The sequence below is a fragment of the Corvus moneduloides genome, chromosome 2 (assembly GCF_009650955.1).
Source record: "Corvus moneduloides isolate bCorMon1 chromosome 2, bCorMon1.pri, whole genome shotgun sequence".
In the NCBI taxonomy this organism is placed as follows: Eukaryota; Metazoa; Chordata; class Aves; order Passeriformes; family Corvidae; genus Corvus; species Corvus moneduloides.
The window spans coordinates 109,489,926-109,504,396 of record NC_045477.1 but is presented as its reverse complement, the minus strand read 5'-3'; the positions used below and the strand labels follow the sequence as shown (position 1 = coordinate 109,504,396).

Sequence of the window (14,471 nt, the reverse complement as noted above, 5' to 3'; positions counted from 1 at the left end):
GTGAAAGGTCCATAGGATAAATTACAGCCATGATGGACTAGGACAGCACAAAACTTTCACTTTTTATGTTTTCAGGATGCTGAATGTAATTTCTCCATAAGTCTTTGGAATTCCTTCCACCCCTCAAAAGGTGCCCCTCCATGGTCATCAAACTCAGATGTCAAGACTCAAATGAATATTGCAAGATATGAAAAGCAATAAATAATTGGCCCTTAAACCAAGTACAACTGTACCAACCCTGCATTCTGCTCACTAGGAGCAGAGCCTGGACCTCTCTGGGGTCCAACAACTTTTATTTCCTTCTTGCTGCAGGGTGCTGACTGCTCAAGTGAAGATTCCCCTTCCTCCACATATCCTTTCTCCTTCTCCCACTTCACAATATCTCAATACAGCAGGGCCTCCTATACAGCAAGACTTAAAACCAGCTGTTCCACAATTTTAAGAAGAAAGGTAACGGAGGACTGCCTCCATTTCACCAAAGTCATTGTTTCCTCTTTTATTTTTCAAGAAAGGCCTCTTCTTTAAACTCCTTCAATCTCATTTCCAACCCAAAGTCATAATCCTCCATTTGTGACATCACGATTAATTGTGGTTGAGGTAATTGAGATGTCACAAACAGAAGATAACATCTTCAGGTAGGAAATTAGCAGCAGGAGCAGATGATCTCTTAAGCAAAAAAGATCCCATTGTCATGCAAATTGCCCTAGTAATAAAAATAGCAATGGAAGAAAAATGCTGAATGGAAAATATGAAATGAGCCAAATTAGCTTACAACAGAATGTTTCCTTACTTTTCCAGAAGGTTCAGCAGTCTTTCACGATATTTTAAATGCTGTGCTGGGGAGGGATAATAAAAAGCTAGGAAGGGAGCATGATTCATCTGCAAGTTTGTATGTAATCAAGAGTGCCTAATTTTTTCCTGGTGGTGTTGTCAGGTCCAACTGACTGAACTTTGCAAGGAATCGGAAAATTATTCCTCATGTTTCAATCCCAGTTAAAACTAGCTTTGAAAAAGGAAAGAGCAAAACACATCAGTTTTAATTTTTGCTAAGTCAGCTGCTTAAACAAGTCTGGTGAATCTCAAATATTCTGCATAAGTTCATCACTTCCTTTGTGACTTTCACAATTGATGTAGTGAGATTGAGATTTCTAAGCATGAGAATTAAGTAGTTGGACACGATGGAGTTTTTTTGCAAAGGCTATATAAACCCCTAGTAAATAACAGAGTGTGTCTCGAGATTTTTGAAAGCAAACTCAAAAGGCAGTGCTGCTTCTAGTACTTCGATGCTTTTTCAATGTCTAAAGCTGTCTGTATTTTGTGAGATAGATAGATAAGGGGGAAATGTTATTTTATTGCGTTTATTACTTAAAAGGCCTTACCACAATATGTGCGAGTTAGAGATCAGAGCAAAAAAGACAGACAAAGCTGATGCTGACAGTGAAGGGTGTTTGGCTCTTGGTTAGGCAAACTGTTTCCTATAGCCAAAGCAAAACTCATGAGAGAACCTAGGAAGCCCTCTGAAGTCCTTGGGAATCCCTCTGACTGGGATTCCTCCTAGGGGCTTTGCATCAGGTGCAAACCTGTTCAGCTAAGCCCAACACACAGCCCAATTTATTAACACAAGTGACAAGTTAGAAACTATCATATTGAGAGTAGGTTTCTAAATTTGCATGTTGGAAGTCTTGTTTCTGTGCCTATTTTTCTGTTCACTTGTGTAATATTTAACAGCAGTTTGGAGATTCCCTATTTATACAGCACAAGGAAGTGGAAAGCTCTTCTATAACTTCCTTGCTCTTTGATAATGATGTCAGTATTTTCCCCTTGATAAGATTAAAAGTAGGTATAAGAGACCAGCCTTCCAGAAGGCATGCACAGGGGAGTCAAATGAAATGTGACAAATGTGCAGGAACCAGCCATGTGGCAATTGCACATGAATCCACCATAAACACGCTATCCACAAGTTTTTATGGTTCAAAGGCTCATTTAACTCTTTTCTCTAATTTGCATATTAAACAACCCTTTGTACAGGAAGAAAAGAGGTGATGGGATACTTCCCCCAGGCACCAATAAGCACTCAGCCTTCGTTGGGCTGTTGGGTAAATTAAGGAAACTCATCACTCCAGGGCTCCTCTCCTGCCATCACAAGCAAGAGGCTCTTGCAGGGTGCTTTAGGGTAAGTCATGATGACTCTTTTCTAGCCCAGCAGCCAGGGAGAGCAGGCTCTGAGGCAGAGGATCCAGAGTGGGACTACTACTTCCACCACTCCTTGTGCATCGAAGTTTCCCCAGTGACTTCAACACAGCCAGGATTTTACCATCAGTGTCTTTCTGTCACAGTGAGAGCACTGCAAGTCAGTTTACTACACAGACAAAATAATAAACAAGCTTTCACTCTCTGCTCATCAACTTGCCCACGTGGGAATGCACACGTGTTTCAGTGCTCCAAAGCATCCCAGTTTCCAGCCTATTCAAATTCTCACTTGACAACCAAGAGTGTGAGTATTCTGAGAGCCTTTCTGCCTCTCAAAGTATGACTTGGACATTTTATACAACACTAAGTACTGACATATTTTACTTACAGTAAAGAGAAAACAAAACATATATCTCACAACAAAGTTTTGAGTCTGACAGAGATCTTCTGTATATTAACTTGACTCAATAACTTTGTAAAGATAATTTTTAAGCTTCTAAATATATAAAAATTAATACAATTACAGTTCACTGAAAAATTAGCATGAAATACATTGTGAAAGCTAAAATTATTCATGGCAAAGTAATGTCCCATTTAATTACAAAGATTAATTCCGCCTTTATATATGCGCCTGGTCTTTCCATTTTTCATTGAGAACAGATGATTCAAGAGCCATCTGGTAAAACTGCTGCATAAATATCACTGCATCTATCTAGGGTTTACATATGGAAGAACTAGGAAAATAGAGTGATGGGTCTTGGCAAAACACAGGAAAGTTCCATCACAGGACTAAAGCCCAATCCTACAGATGTCAGTAGGAAGTGACTACTGACTTGAGTGAGAGATAGACTGAGTTCACCCTAATGATGCACAGTATTTCCTCTGTGGGAAAATGAAAAATCAGGGATTTTCACATTGTCAACTACAACGGAAAGTGAAGTGGCAACTCAAACATGAACACTTGGCCTGAAATGACAATTTTTAACAGTACTTGATCTGCAGTGAACTGTCTAATCCATATTCAAGAATACAGATTATCATTATTTATTTTTAAAATTTGGCCTAACTGCCCTCTTTTTGTTGCAGGTCACAATAATAGAAGCTGTGTAGATTTTCAAGAACCGATGTTTCATTTAATGATAATTCACATACCACCACTTCACACTACACTGCACCATAACAATCCCCTCTTTTACAATAATTGTTTTGAATGCTCTAAAATAATTGATAAAATAATGAAGACAGAAAATACAGCTATCATTCCATCTTTGTAATAGCTTTAGGCAAAGGTTAAAAAAAAAAAAAGAAATAATCAAATGACTTATGTGAATAATGACACCCATGTACACATAAAATTGCTTTCAGTTAAATACACATTAGGATTTCAAAAATAGCTGAGTCCATTTAACACCTTTGTGCTGCCAAATGAAAAAAAATCCTAGTCCTTGCTCTTCTTCCCTGCTCCTCTCATCTCTGTCCATAGTTCTTCTCATGCTGCCTGCACCCACAGCCTCCAAAGGCTGCCTCAGCTCCTCGACACATCTTTCTGTGGGACTGCTTAACAGTTACTTCAATAACACAGCTGAAATTTAACCAAGCTTTTCCCCAGCTAATTTCCTGCCAGATCGCTGAGCTGAATCACTCACTCACTACATGGAGAGACACAACTACTTCTGGAACTTTTATGAGACAAGTGCTGGGGACACATGATGTGGCAAAGTGGAGAAGGGTTATGCGGTACACGAGTTACCTCCTGCTCTGAATGGTCTTTTGAAGCTAAAGCCTCACTCAGAGAAAACTTACTGACAAGAAAATACTTCTTAGTACACTTAAAAATACGACACCATAATTATAATGCTAGGAAACAGAGAGGAAAAGGACACAGCAGTTCCTAAGAAATGTGTTCATTGGGATTATATGTTTGGTCTTAATATCTACTATTCATCAAGACAATATTATTATTGCTCACCATAAAGATTAAAGCATCTAAAAGTTTAATAGGACTACCATGGACAAAAGAGTCAGAAAAAGCAACAATGAACATCAGTGCCACTCTTTCCTGTCCTAAATCCCTTCTGGCTCTCTGGAATACAAAGATTCAGTCATTGGTTCAAGCACTGTGACAAAAGTTTCACTGGAATTAACTTTTCAGTTTAAACTAATCCCACATTAAATTATTTTTTTTTTAGCAATAGAACTGGATTACGATTGTGCAAAATTAGCATCTTTATTTCAGTCTTACTTATATAAACATACTGATTGACTGTGATGTTTTCATAAGCACAGCTCCTCAGTTCAATGCAACACTACAATTAATAGACCTATTCATATTTTCTCCTTCCACCAGAAACTTATTCTGCTGCCAGCTTTGTTTTAATTTTGTTAAGAAAAATAATTCTTTTTCCATTTTGTTTTAATTTCATTTTCCATTCACAACCTCTGTAGGACAATTAGCATGATTCCATTATGTTATACACAGAATATTATGAGAGACATATATTCTGTCCTTCATTAACAGAATGTCAGATCTGCAATAACTTCCTTTGTGGCACACAGAAAATATTTTCATCTTTGAAGATATAAGTGCACTTATACTGCAGACCAGCACAACTGAGTTCTGGCACAGGATGTGCTTAACTGCCAACTATTTCTGTCCAAAGCACCTTGGTGAGTTTTAAGGGTCTTTGGATTCTCAGTAGAGCTGGAATGATGCCCATGGACCAGAAGAAAGGATGATGCCCAGATATGCAAAATGACTCAGCTATGGCACCACACCAGCAGGGAAAGGTCAGCTCCAGTGTGGGTTTTTCTGCACTGGATTCCCCTCTGCACACCTGTGCATCCCTTGGGGCATGACTGCACCAGGGTATGTGGACAGCTGGGAGCTCCTTCAGCTGCACTTCAAACAAGCCAGAAGCAATTGTTGTGGTCTGAAGGTGCAGACTATCATTAGTATCATGGTGGTATAGATTAGATATAGATGATACAGAATAGACGTAGATATATGCCCCATGGTATGTGCTGCTAAGATGCCTTTGATAGGACTCATGCCAAGCTAAGCTTGTACTCACACTTAGCACTGTAAAAGACCATACTCCTCATGCCTTTATTTTCAGGCAACACTCCATGTTTTCCAATACAATTATCTTTGAAAACCAAACAACCAAACATACTCCCCCAACTCAAAATTCTCTTTGTGTTTTGAAATTACCTTAGATATCTTTACTAAAAACCTTTTGCACCAGGATCCTAAGGATTTGCAATAGCAAAAAAGAAAAAAAAAAAAAAAAGCCACCTTTGACTGGTCTTCTGTCACACTGGTGAGCTGCAGAAATTATTATGTTCCATTTTTTATAGAAACTACTTCCTGGGCCCATTTCACCGCTCGCCCCCAGAACACCTCATGAGTTGACCCATACTCCCATGTTCATGCCACCTCTTGCTAGAAACACACCCACCTTTCCAAAACTCTTTTCTGCTGTTTTTGTTTTAGCTCTGGGCAAGCAGCAGGCTTAAGAAAACCCACTATGCTAGCAAAATATAAGTCCCCGGGGACCTAAAAACACCCTGTGTGCTGAGATCTCTGGCACTGGACACTGAGAGAGGGGCAGGCTCAGGGATCAGAAAAGGGAGAGGAAGCTCTCTCTCTCTCATAATTGTATGGGATATGATTTACCACAGCATTTCTTTTCCAGTTTTATGCAAAACTCTGAATAACCTGTTCCAGAAAGGGACTTCTGACCTTAGCATTTGCTTGCATCAGTTTATAGTCATTTAACATTTTCAAGGTTAAGCAAAGGTTGCTGAGCTTTTTTTTTTAATAAAGAATAGCATGTGAAAAATTCCCTTTTCATTTCTCATTTCACAAGTGAGCTTCAGCCACAGTCTTGATGCAACAGAAACCAGACATGGCAGAGACTCCTTTTAACACTACTCAAACTGAAATAGTGACTGAGAACTTAAACTCCAGTGTTACTCATGACTTCCATGTTTTATCTCTGAGGATAAATTTCTTTTCCTTGAACAGGGACCCTGCCCAGCACTGTACCAGTAAGCATGACACTATCAGTTGTCCATGCCTTGTAATATATGGGGGAAAGCAGATGCATACATAGACAAAAAACATAGGCTGCAGAATATAGAAAAAAATACATTCAGAAAATGCTCTACTCAAGACCAAATTCCTCTCTATTCCAAATCTTTACGTATTTTTATTTTTAAATAAATTATATCTAGGTGTTTTCACATTGATGAAGCTCATCCCATATGCAGAAAACTGAGCACAAGACACCTCACAGCTCCCTCACAAATGAGGGCAGCTGAGGAAGCCTTTATTCTTAGCCACAGCATCCTGGCCTCTAAAAGGCCACTAAAAGAACAAATTCCTGAGTCTCATGAACTCCTTGTGATAAGGCTCCTTCACAAATAAACTCCAGCAATACCAGTACCTGAAGCCATTTAAAATTTCACAACTTTGCTTCAGATCCCAGTGACTGGTACAATACCTGAGCAAGTTCAAGTGCTGCTGGCTCACGCTGCTGGTTGTGGACAGCTTGGTGCCAAGACTGAGGGTCCATGGTGGGGTCCCAGCCCAGGGCCCTGCCCAGCTCCTCACCCACTCCCAGCCAGCAGGCAGCTCTCCTCTCAGTGGGCATTTACAGCACACACAGATCACCACAGCCAGGAAATCACTTTCATTGGGAAGAGCGAGGGAATGCCAAGCAGATACCTGAGCTTGCCCTTGTAAACTCCTTCACACAGAGAATGGCTCTCCTGCACCTCCATATCTGCTACTGCTGAGCTGGGGAACCACACTGTCTTTGTAACTGTATCTCTACAGGAGACAGGTTTACTTGTTAAAACAAAGATAGTGAAAGTTAAAGCTGAAACTGTCAAAGTCTTCCAGGAGTGGCGGAGGATCCCTCACTCTTTGGAAGAACTGCTCTGTCATTTAGCATAGCAATGCTTTCATGTTGTTTTTCTGCCACAAAACCTTCAGATGCACCCTGGTCCCTCAGCATCTGCAGGTGTCTGTCCATCTGTCTCCCTCCTACTTCAAGCATGAGATTTGTCACAAGTGTTTTGATGTCACGCACCCATTCTGGCCTTATGTATTTGTGGCAGAGTCTGAAAAATGACAGCTGTGAGATCAGGGTTAAATACAATTTCCTCTCCCTTCACCTGTTTTCCACTATCTGTTTGCATGGTGCTCAGGTTATTAATGGAACTGACATCCCTGCACAACTGAGTGAGCAGTAGCAGCAGCCAGATAACAAGGGAGAAGCTGACAGCAGCAATCTAACCCCAGAGATAAGAGATAAGCAAACATGCCATGGCTATTAGTTTCAACTCTGGCCAACGGAGAAGAACATCTCCTGTGGTTACTGATCAGGAAAGCCCAGTCTTCCTGTGAAGGTTAAATTAAATTCAGGATGTGATAGATTATTCTTAGAGTTCAAAAATTAAAGTTTGTGATGAGAAATAAATATTTGATGTAAAACGAATAAGAAAGAAAAGGGGATGTTAATCTGACAGAAAGTGAAGACCTATTTTTATTCAGAGAAAAGCATGGAACACTTCTACTCTAGAAGGAAAGTACCATTCTCTGTTTCTCCCAGGGGAGAAAATATTACTCTAAAAACTGGCATTTTCCAAACAGCTATCTCAGGAATGGTGCAGGAGTGGCAGCCTAAAAATCCTGGCCAAATTCCAAACTAGTTAAGTAGTGCAAATTTCAAATCCCTTACATCATTTCTGAGCAGCATCTACTTTCCTTCCAGCTTCCTACTGAGTTGTCCCCTTCTTTTCATATGTCCATGCACATGGTAAAAGGATTGGGCTGTTCAGCCTCAAGAAGGGATGACTGAGAGGGAACCTCATCAATGTCTGTAAGTATCTGAAGGGAGAGTGTCAGAGGATGAAGCCTTTTGGAGGCTCTTCTCAGTGCTGCCAAGCAATAGGACAAGAGGCAGAAACTGATGCACAGGAAGTTCCACCTGAACATGAGGAAGAACTTCTTTACTCTGGAGGTGACAGAACACTGGAAAAGATGCCCAGAGAGGGTGTGGAGTCTCCCTTGCTGGAGATGTTCAAGAGCCATCTGGACACAATCTTGTGCCATGTGCTCTAGGACGCCCCTGCTTGAGCAGGGAGGTTGGACTAGATGACCCAGCCTGTGGTCCCCTCCCAGCCTGACCCATCCTGTGATTCTGTGAAAGATGAGTTAAACCAGGAAGATAAACCCCTAGTGATATATTTAATGCACAATGGAATTGCAGACGTGTTGGAAAAGAGTTAAAATGTGACTCTGCCTTTTCCAAACTTCAACACATTTCAAGCTTCTGAGGAGATTTGCTCATTGCTCCCTGCAATGCAACTACTACAACGCAACAAAGCCCTCGAATTTTTTACATCCAGACAGAGACTACCCTAGTTTCAGAATGCTCACTTCCACAAAGGAGAAGCGTGGCTAAGGTTTAATTGGCACTCAACAAAAGTACACTTTCTAATTTAAAAATGGCAAGGTTGTTTCCAGAATATCTGAATCAAACTTTCCGGTAAAACCAGTAAATTAGGAAGTCAGCAAAAGCCCATAGGCTTTTGAACAGGAATGAAGTGTCGAACTGCAATTAGAGCCTTCGGAAATTTCTCCCGCTTTTCTTAGCTCTTCTGAAGTATGTCTAGCAGTTCCTATGAGTGCTCTGAAGCAGTCTTACACTTTGTAAAGTTCTCTGACATCCTTGAAGCAAAGATATAAAGTCATCTTAAAGGAACGTGTAAAAGGTCTCTTGCGAGCTTTAGTTTAGAAACTCCATCCCTCTCTTTTAACAAGTGTTGTTCTATCAGTTTTGTGCTGGCTTTCATTCTAGAAAAAAGCCCATTGGAATCAGAGGCACTGAGTCTCAGGGCTGGTTCCTCTATCATATTTTTGCATTAGTTTTCATAGGACGGGTCTGCAGACCCCACAAGACTCAAAAGGCATTTTTAATTTTTGCAGAGCACCCAGTAACCACTTTCAAGACTGGATGATTTGTCATCTTTGTGCAAAACTAGCTTGGCATTAAGCAAGATTAATTTCAGCTCCTGAAGCTGTGGTGCTCGGCCTTTTTGTCTGGGCTTGCCTCAGATCTCAATGAAATGTTATTTTTCAGAACTGTATCTAACGCATGTTTTGGACAGGCTATATGAAGAAAAGCAGGAGGCTCCATTCTCCCAGCATGTATTGTGGTGCCAATACTTTGCAGAAGCAAGAGTGAGCACAAAAAGAGAACAGGCAATGATGATTCTCTGATTTCTGCACTACCCTAACATAGGAGAAGATGACATTTTTCAGACAAGCAAAAAGACACTCTGAGGCAGTGGGACTCATTGCTTGGGAAGTTGTGGATGATGAAAATTGTCATGGGTTCAAAAAGTCATTAGACAAACTCAGAGCAGGAAAATATGCATAACTATGAAGACACCACTTCTGGCTCAGGAAGCAAGCGAGCTGCAGTTTGTAGAGGCCAGGAAAGGATAGTGGGAATGTGTCCCTTTATGCTCGCCCTGTCCTTAGGTTCATCTCTAAACATCTGCTACTGTTTGGCCACTGTCCGAAGCAGACACTGGACTCTGCTCTGAGCAGTACAGCTGTCATGGTTGTAGTGAAATGTGAAGAGAAGGAGACCATGGAGAACTGGGAAAGGGGGCAGGGGCTCAGATAACTGACTGCAGGGCTGGATAGGGCCAGCAAGTTCCAGCTGGGAAGTGAATGGCTACAGTAGAATAACCCATGAACACCTACCTCCTTTAAAGTACCTATACTTTGTTAAATCAGGGTTTGTACAGATGGCTCTTGATTTCCTAAGGGCTATTGGCCCAAATTACACTGTGTTGTCTAGGGAGGTTTGCTGGAGCTCTCTGAAGCAGCAGAACAAGCCCTGTAGGCTAAAGAAAGGTACCTAATGCTGCCCAAGAGAGCCACCTATAGCTAGGCACAGTCCTGATATTTTCCTGTGCTCCTCTTGACTCAGTCTTCAGACTTGGAGAGATGTGAAGAAAACAAATGTTGCGTATACAACTTCCTTAGAAATAAAGCAAAGCAGCAGGCAAGTTCAGGAGCCAAATGATTGCACAGTGACCTTGGGATTTGTGCTCCATGACTTAAGGAGGTTAATAATGTTACAGAAAAATCTTACTAGAGGAAAAACAAGCTCTTTTTTGGCTTATCATCCATGCTTTAAAAATAGTACTGCAAAGCAAAAAAAAAAGCCAAAAAAAAAAAAAACCAAAAAACCCCCAACTTCCAAATAGGAAGTTATTCTTGTGCCATAGCCTAACAGGATATTTTATAAGAGAATTGCAAACTTTAAGAAAAACATATTTTTTCAAGCCTCCAGCTAAAACCAAGCACAAAGGGCATTTTAGGAAGGAAAAAGAGTGATTAATAAAATAATGGTTCCTGTCCAGGAGTGGGAATAGTTTAACATGTCAGTGATGATCTTCCACTGAATTATCCTTTGAAGAGCAGAAGCAAGAAATTACCATTTCAAAGAAGTGAGCCCTCATCACACAAGTTACGTCAATGGAGTTTCAGTTGTGGGTTCTCCCTTTCCCCTGCGGCCCACCATGCAAAACACAGCCGTCAATACCGTCTGGCTGCCATTGCTGGCTGCAATCTGCACCTTCCCTGTAAGGGAAACAAAAGGCTCTCGCTTTTCTCCCCCCACCCTGCAGTTCTGCTCAGAGGTTGTGACTGTGGCCATGGGCAACTCACAGAACACGCACTTGAAGAGTGTTGCCAGACACACCCTTGGAGCTGCACTCAGTTGAATAATTTCTCTGTTCTGCAAATGAGGGCAAAATATAATGACCCTTACAAAAGAGAGACTAAAAGGGCAAGAACCGAAACCTTTTTGAGGTGTTTGTTTGTTTGTTTATCAGAGCACTCCATTGAAAATTCGGGGGCTAGCAGACATACTTGAAGCAAATTTGAGATGATAGTCAAATACGGTACAATAAAGAAGGGCTTGAATAGAGCAGAGGGGCAAGGATAAGAGAAAAAAACCTCACAGCACAGAGCCGAGCGCTTCTCTCGGACTCAGAGCTCCTTTGGAAGCTGCGTGAGCTCCATCCAGAGAGCCAGGTGAGAACTGCACGTGAAGGCAGAGTCGCCTAACCCTGTTAGAAACTTTTTTGGTAAGATTGGCTTTCAGATGGTCTGGTTTAAATTAATCTTTCGATCGCAGAAAGAAAGAAATGGAGGAAGGAGAGAGGTAAATTATTAGATGTTATCTCATTATATTCTTTTGTTACAAAAAGAGTGTCAAAGCTTAACTCCAAAGTATACAAGGGCTAAAGAGATTATTCTCATTTCAAGGCTGCAAGACAATTGTTCCCTGTGTCACATGGAGTAGTAGATTTGATCCTTTTAACATCAAATTAGTAGTGTCCCTTCTGACAGACACAAAGAGTCACAGACACAGTGATTAGATAAAGCTGACAAGCTGCCTAAAGCAAAATTCAAGAATAGTTTCTACCAGAGGGTCTTTTGTAAGTCCTTTGGAGGTCGATGGTTCCTTTGATTGCAAAGCATCAGGCTGACAGCAAGGTATACAAATTTGGCCTCAGCCAAGCACAAAAGAAAGGTGGGCATCAGTCAGAAAACAGGAAACAGAAAACACACCAAACAGTGAGTACCTGAATCAGAGAGAGGATTTGCAATTAATTCTCTTTCAAACCTGCCGTGTCCTTTACATTACAATGTTGTCATCTAAAGATACAATCACCACAAGGCTCTCTATGCTCATTGTCCAGACACCCAGATCCCACAGTGACCCTATTCTTCCTTCAGGAAATGAGTAAAAAATTTGTTAATGACCCAAATATGCCTGAAATTAAAGAAAAACTTAAGGCAAATTAAATAGATCACATGGAACAGGCCCAGAAAACAAAACCACCATCAGGTTTCTGCAATTAATTTCTTTTCAGAGAATGTGAACATTTCAAGAATGCGATGCAATTAAAAAAACAGAGGAAGAGCAAGATATCTGAATCACAGTCATTTCCATGTAGGATACAGTTCTGCCATGGAACTTAGGGCAGAAGCTCCAATCTGCACTACTATAAGGGACAACGTAACAGTTACTGATGAAAACATAAAAGACCAAAACATCCTTTACCTAACTAATAGCTTCCTTTCTTTACTTAATTGATAGACTAGAATTAGAACATTTTGGTTGGAAGGAACCTACAAGGAATATTTTATCCAATGGCCAGATGACCTCAGAGTGACCAAAAGTTAAAGCACATTGTTAAGGGCATTGTCCAAATGCCTCTTAAACACAAGCTTGGGCCATCGACCACCTCTCCAGGAAGCCTGTTCCAGTGTTTGACCACCCACTCAGTAAGGAAATGCTTCCTAATCTCCAGCCCAAACTCCCTGATGAAGTACCTTTTAACTGCTCCCACACATGCTGTCACTGGATCCAGGGAGATGAGATCAGCACATCCCTCTCCACTTCCCCACTTTAGGAAGCTGTAGAGGTGGCCCCTCAGCCTCGTTTTCTCCAAACCAGACAGCCTCAAAGTCCCCAGCTGTTCCTCACAGGACACTCCTTCCAGCCCTTTCACCCGTCTTGTTGCCCTCCCTTGGATGCCTTAAGGGACCTCCAGATTCTTTTTAAGTATAGGGGCCCAGAACAACACACAGCACTCCAGGTGAGGCCACACCAACGCTGAACACAGCTGCCCTGCACCCTCTCTCTTCCAATTTATACTTGGTTCCTGGTGTTTTTCCATCCTTGGTGAAGAGTCCAGCATGTGGATGACATTTATTGACAAAGAAATGCAACTTCTACCGATTTCTATAACAAACTAATACTGCGGGGTTTTCAATCTCCCTCATAGAATTCATGCTGTCTGTGCTGCTTTATTAAAGCCTAAGTATTGAAAAAGTAACAGCAGAAAGTGCTAGGCTCATGAGATTTAATTGAACAGAGTAACAGATTTTGAAGGTTCTGTTGTATTATAAACCTTTGATTTCCCCAGTGAATTTTCTGACCCTACATGTAATGAATCTGTTTCTTGAACTAAAAACATGCTCATCCAAGAGTTCCAGGACAAATTGAATATCATTAACAATAAATAATATTTAATAAATATGCACACACTCCATGTCTGGAAATCTACCAAATGTCTTTCTAGACTCTTTCCTTCCAGCCAAGTAGCTATTTCTGTGCATCTGAACTTAAACTTGTAGTCATAAGTCCTATCACGTAATTGTTGCTGCAGTATCTAAGGCATTACATAACACTTGTCTCCTACAAGTTTGACCTGGTTCTTATGTCAGCAAACTATGAAATGGTTTTTCAGTTCAGTGAGAATGATTTTAAACCACTGGCTATTCATTTGATAGTACTATGGCTTGTAGCATTATTTTTGTTGTACTTATGGAATTTAGTTTGTCATGCATTGTTCAGCCCAGACTCACCCCACTAATTTCAGAACCTTCAATTACACGTCTAAATTGGGAGCAAAGTGGCATATGCTTCCAAAATGTGTCAACAGAGGGAAAGAGCCATCTCTACCTGCCAAAGATCTAGCCTGCCTTCTGATGAAAACCCTCCTTAAAACAGGAAAGGGAGAGCTTTTTTAGGGAATTTTGGCAATGTTTGTATCGTTTCCCTGCTGAAAGGCAGGTAGCAAATTCTGAACAAAATCACTAAGCAGGTTGTTATATAGAAGTATCTTTATTAAGGAAATCATTAGAAAATCTTCCTGCTCTTATTTTGCATCAATTTTAACAAATATCTAAATTACAGATAATTATATTTCTAATGGTATTTCTAGTAAAAAAAAGTATAACAGCCAATAAGAAGTAATAACTGCAGCCCATTTACCACCAGGTTAGCAGGAAATAAATGTCATTTTACTACTGTTCTCTTGCTATAGAGTTTATTGGTGCATTTATGCAGCTCTATTTCATTTCCGCATATATGAAGAGCACTGCTGTATAAAATGTAAATGGACTGCATATGGAATTTAAATCTTTCCAATGATAAAATAGCTCAACAGCTTTTTCATTAGAATTACTAAAAAACTTTGAAGGTCATATTTGCTTTTAAATCAAAACACTGCTATTTTTATTCAAGCACAGAGAGCAGGAACAGTTCAGCTGCACTTGCCTGTCAGTTTATTCAAAGAGGGTGCTTACTGATTCACTGATATCCAATTGCCTCAACAAATAAGGACACAGACCTACACAACACTCTCCACTTGTCTTTTTATATGCCCCCTCCAAT

General features: G+C 40.6%; 1 protein-coding gene across 1 annotated transcript in view; it reads right to left on the bottom strand.

The window, feature by feature from the left end:
- The window catches only part of PHEX (phosphate regulating endopeptidase homolog X-linked), a 99,290-nt gene that overhangs the window by 35,883 nt on the left and 48,936 nt on the right, over nucleotides 1-14,471 (bottom strand). The window lies entirely within an intron of this gene.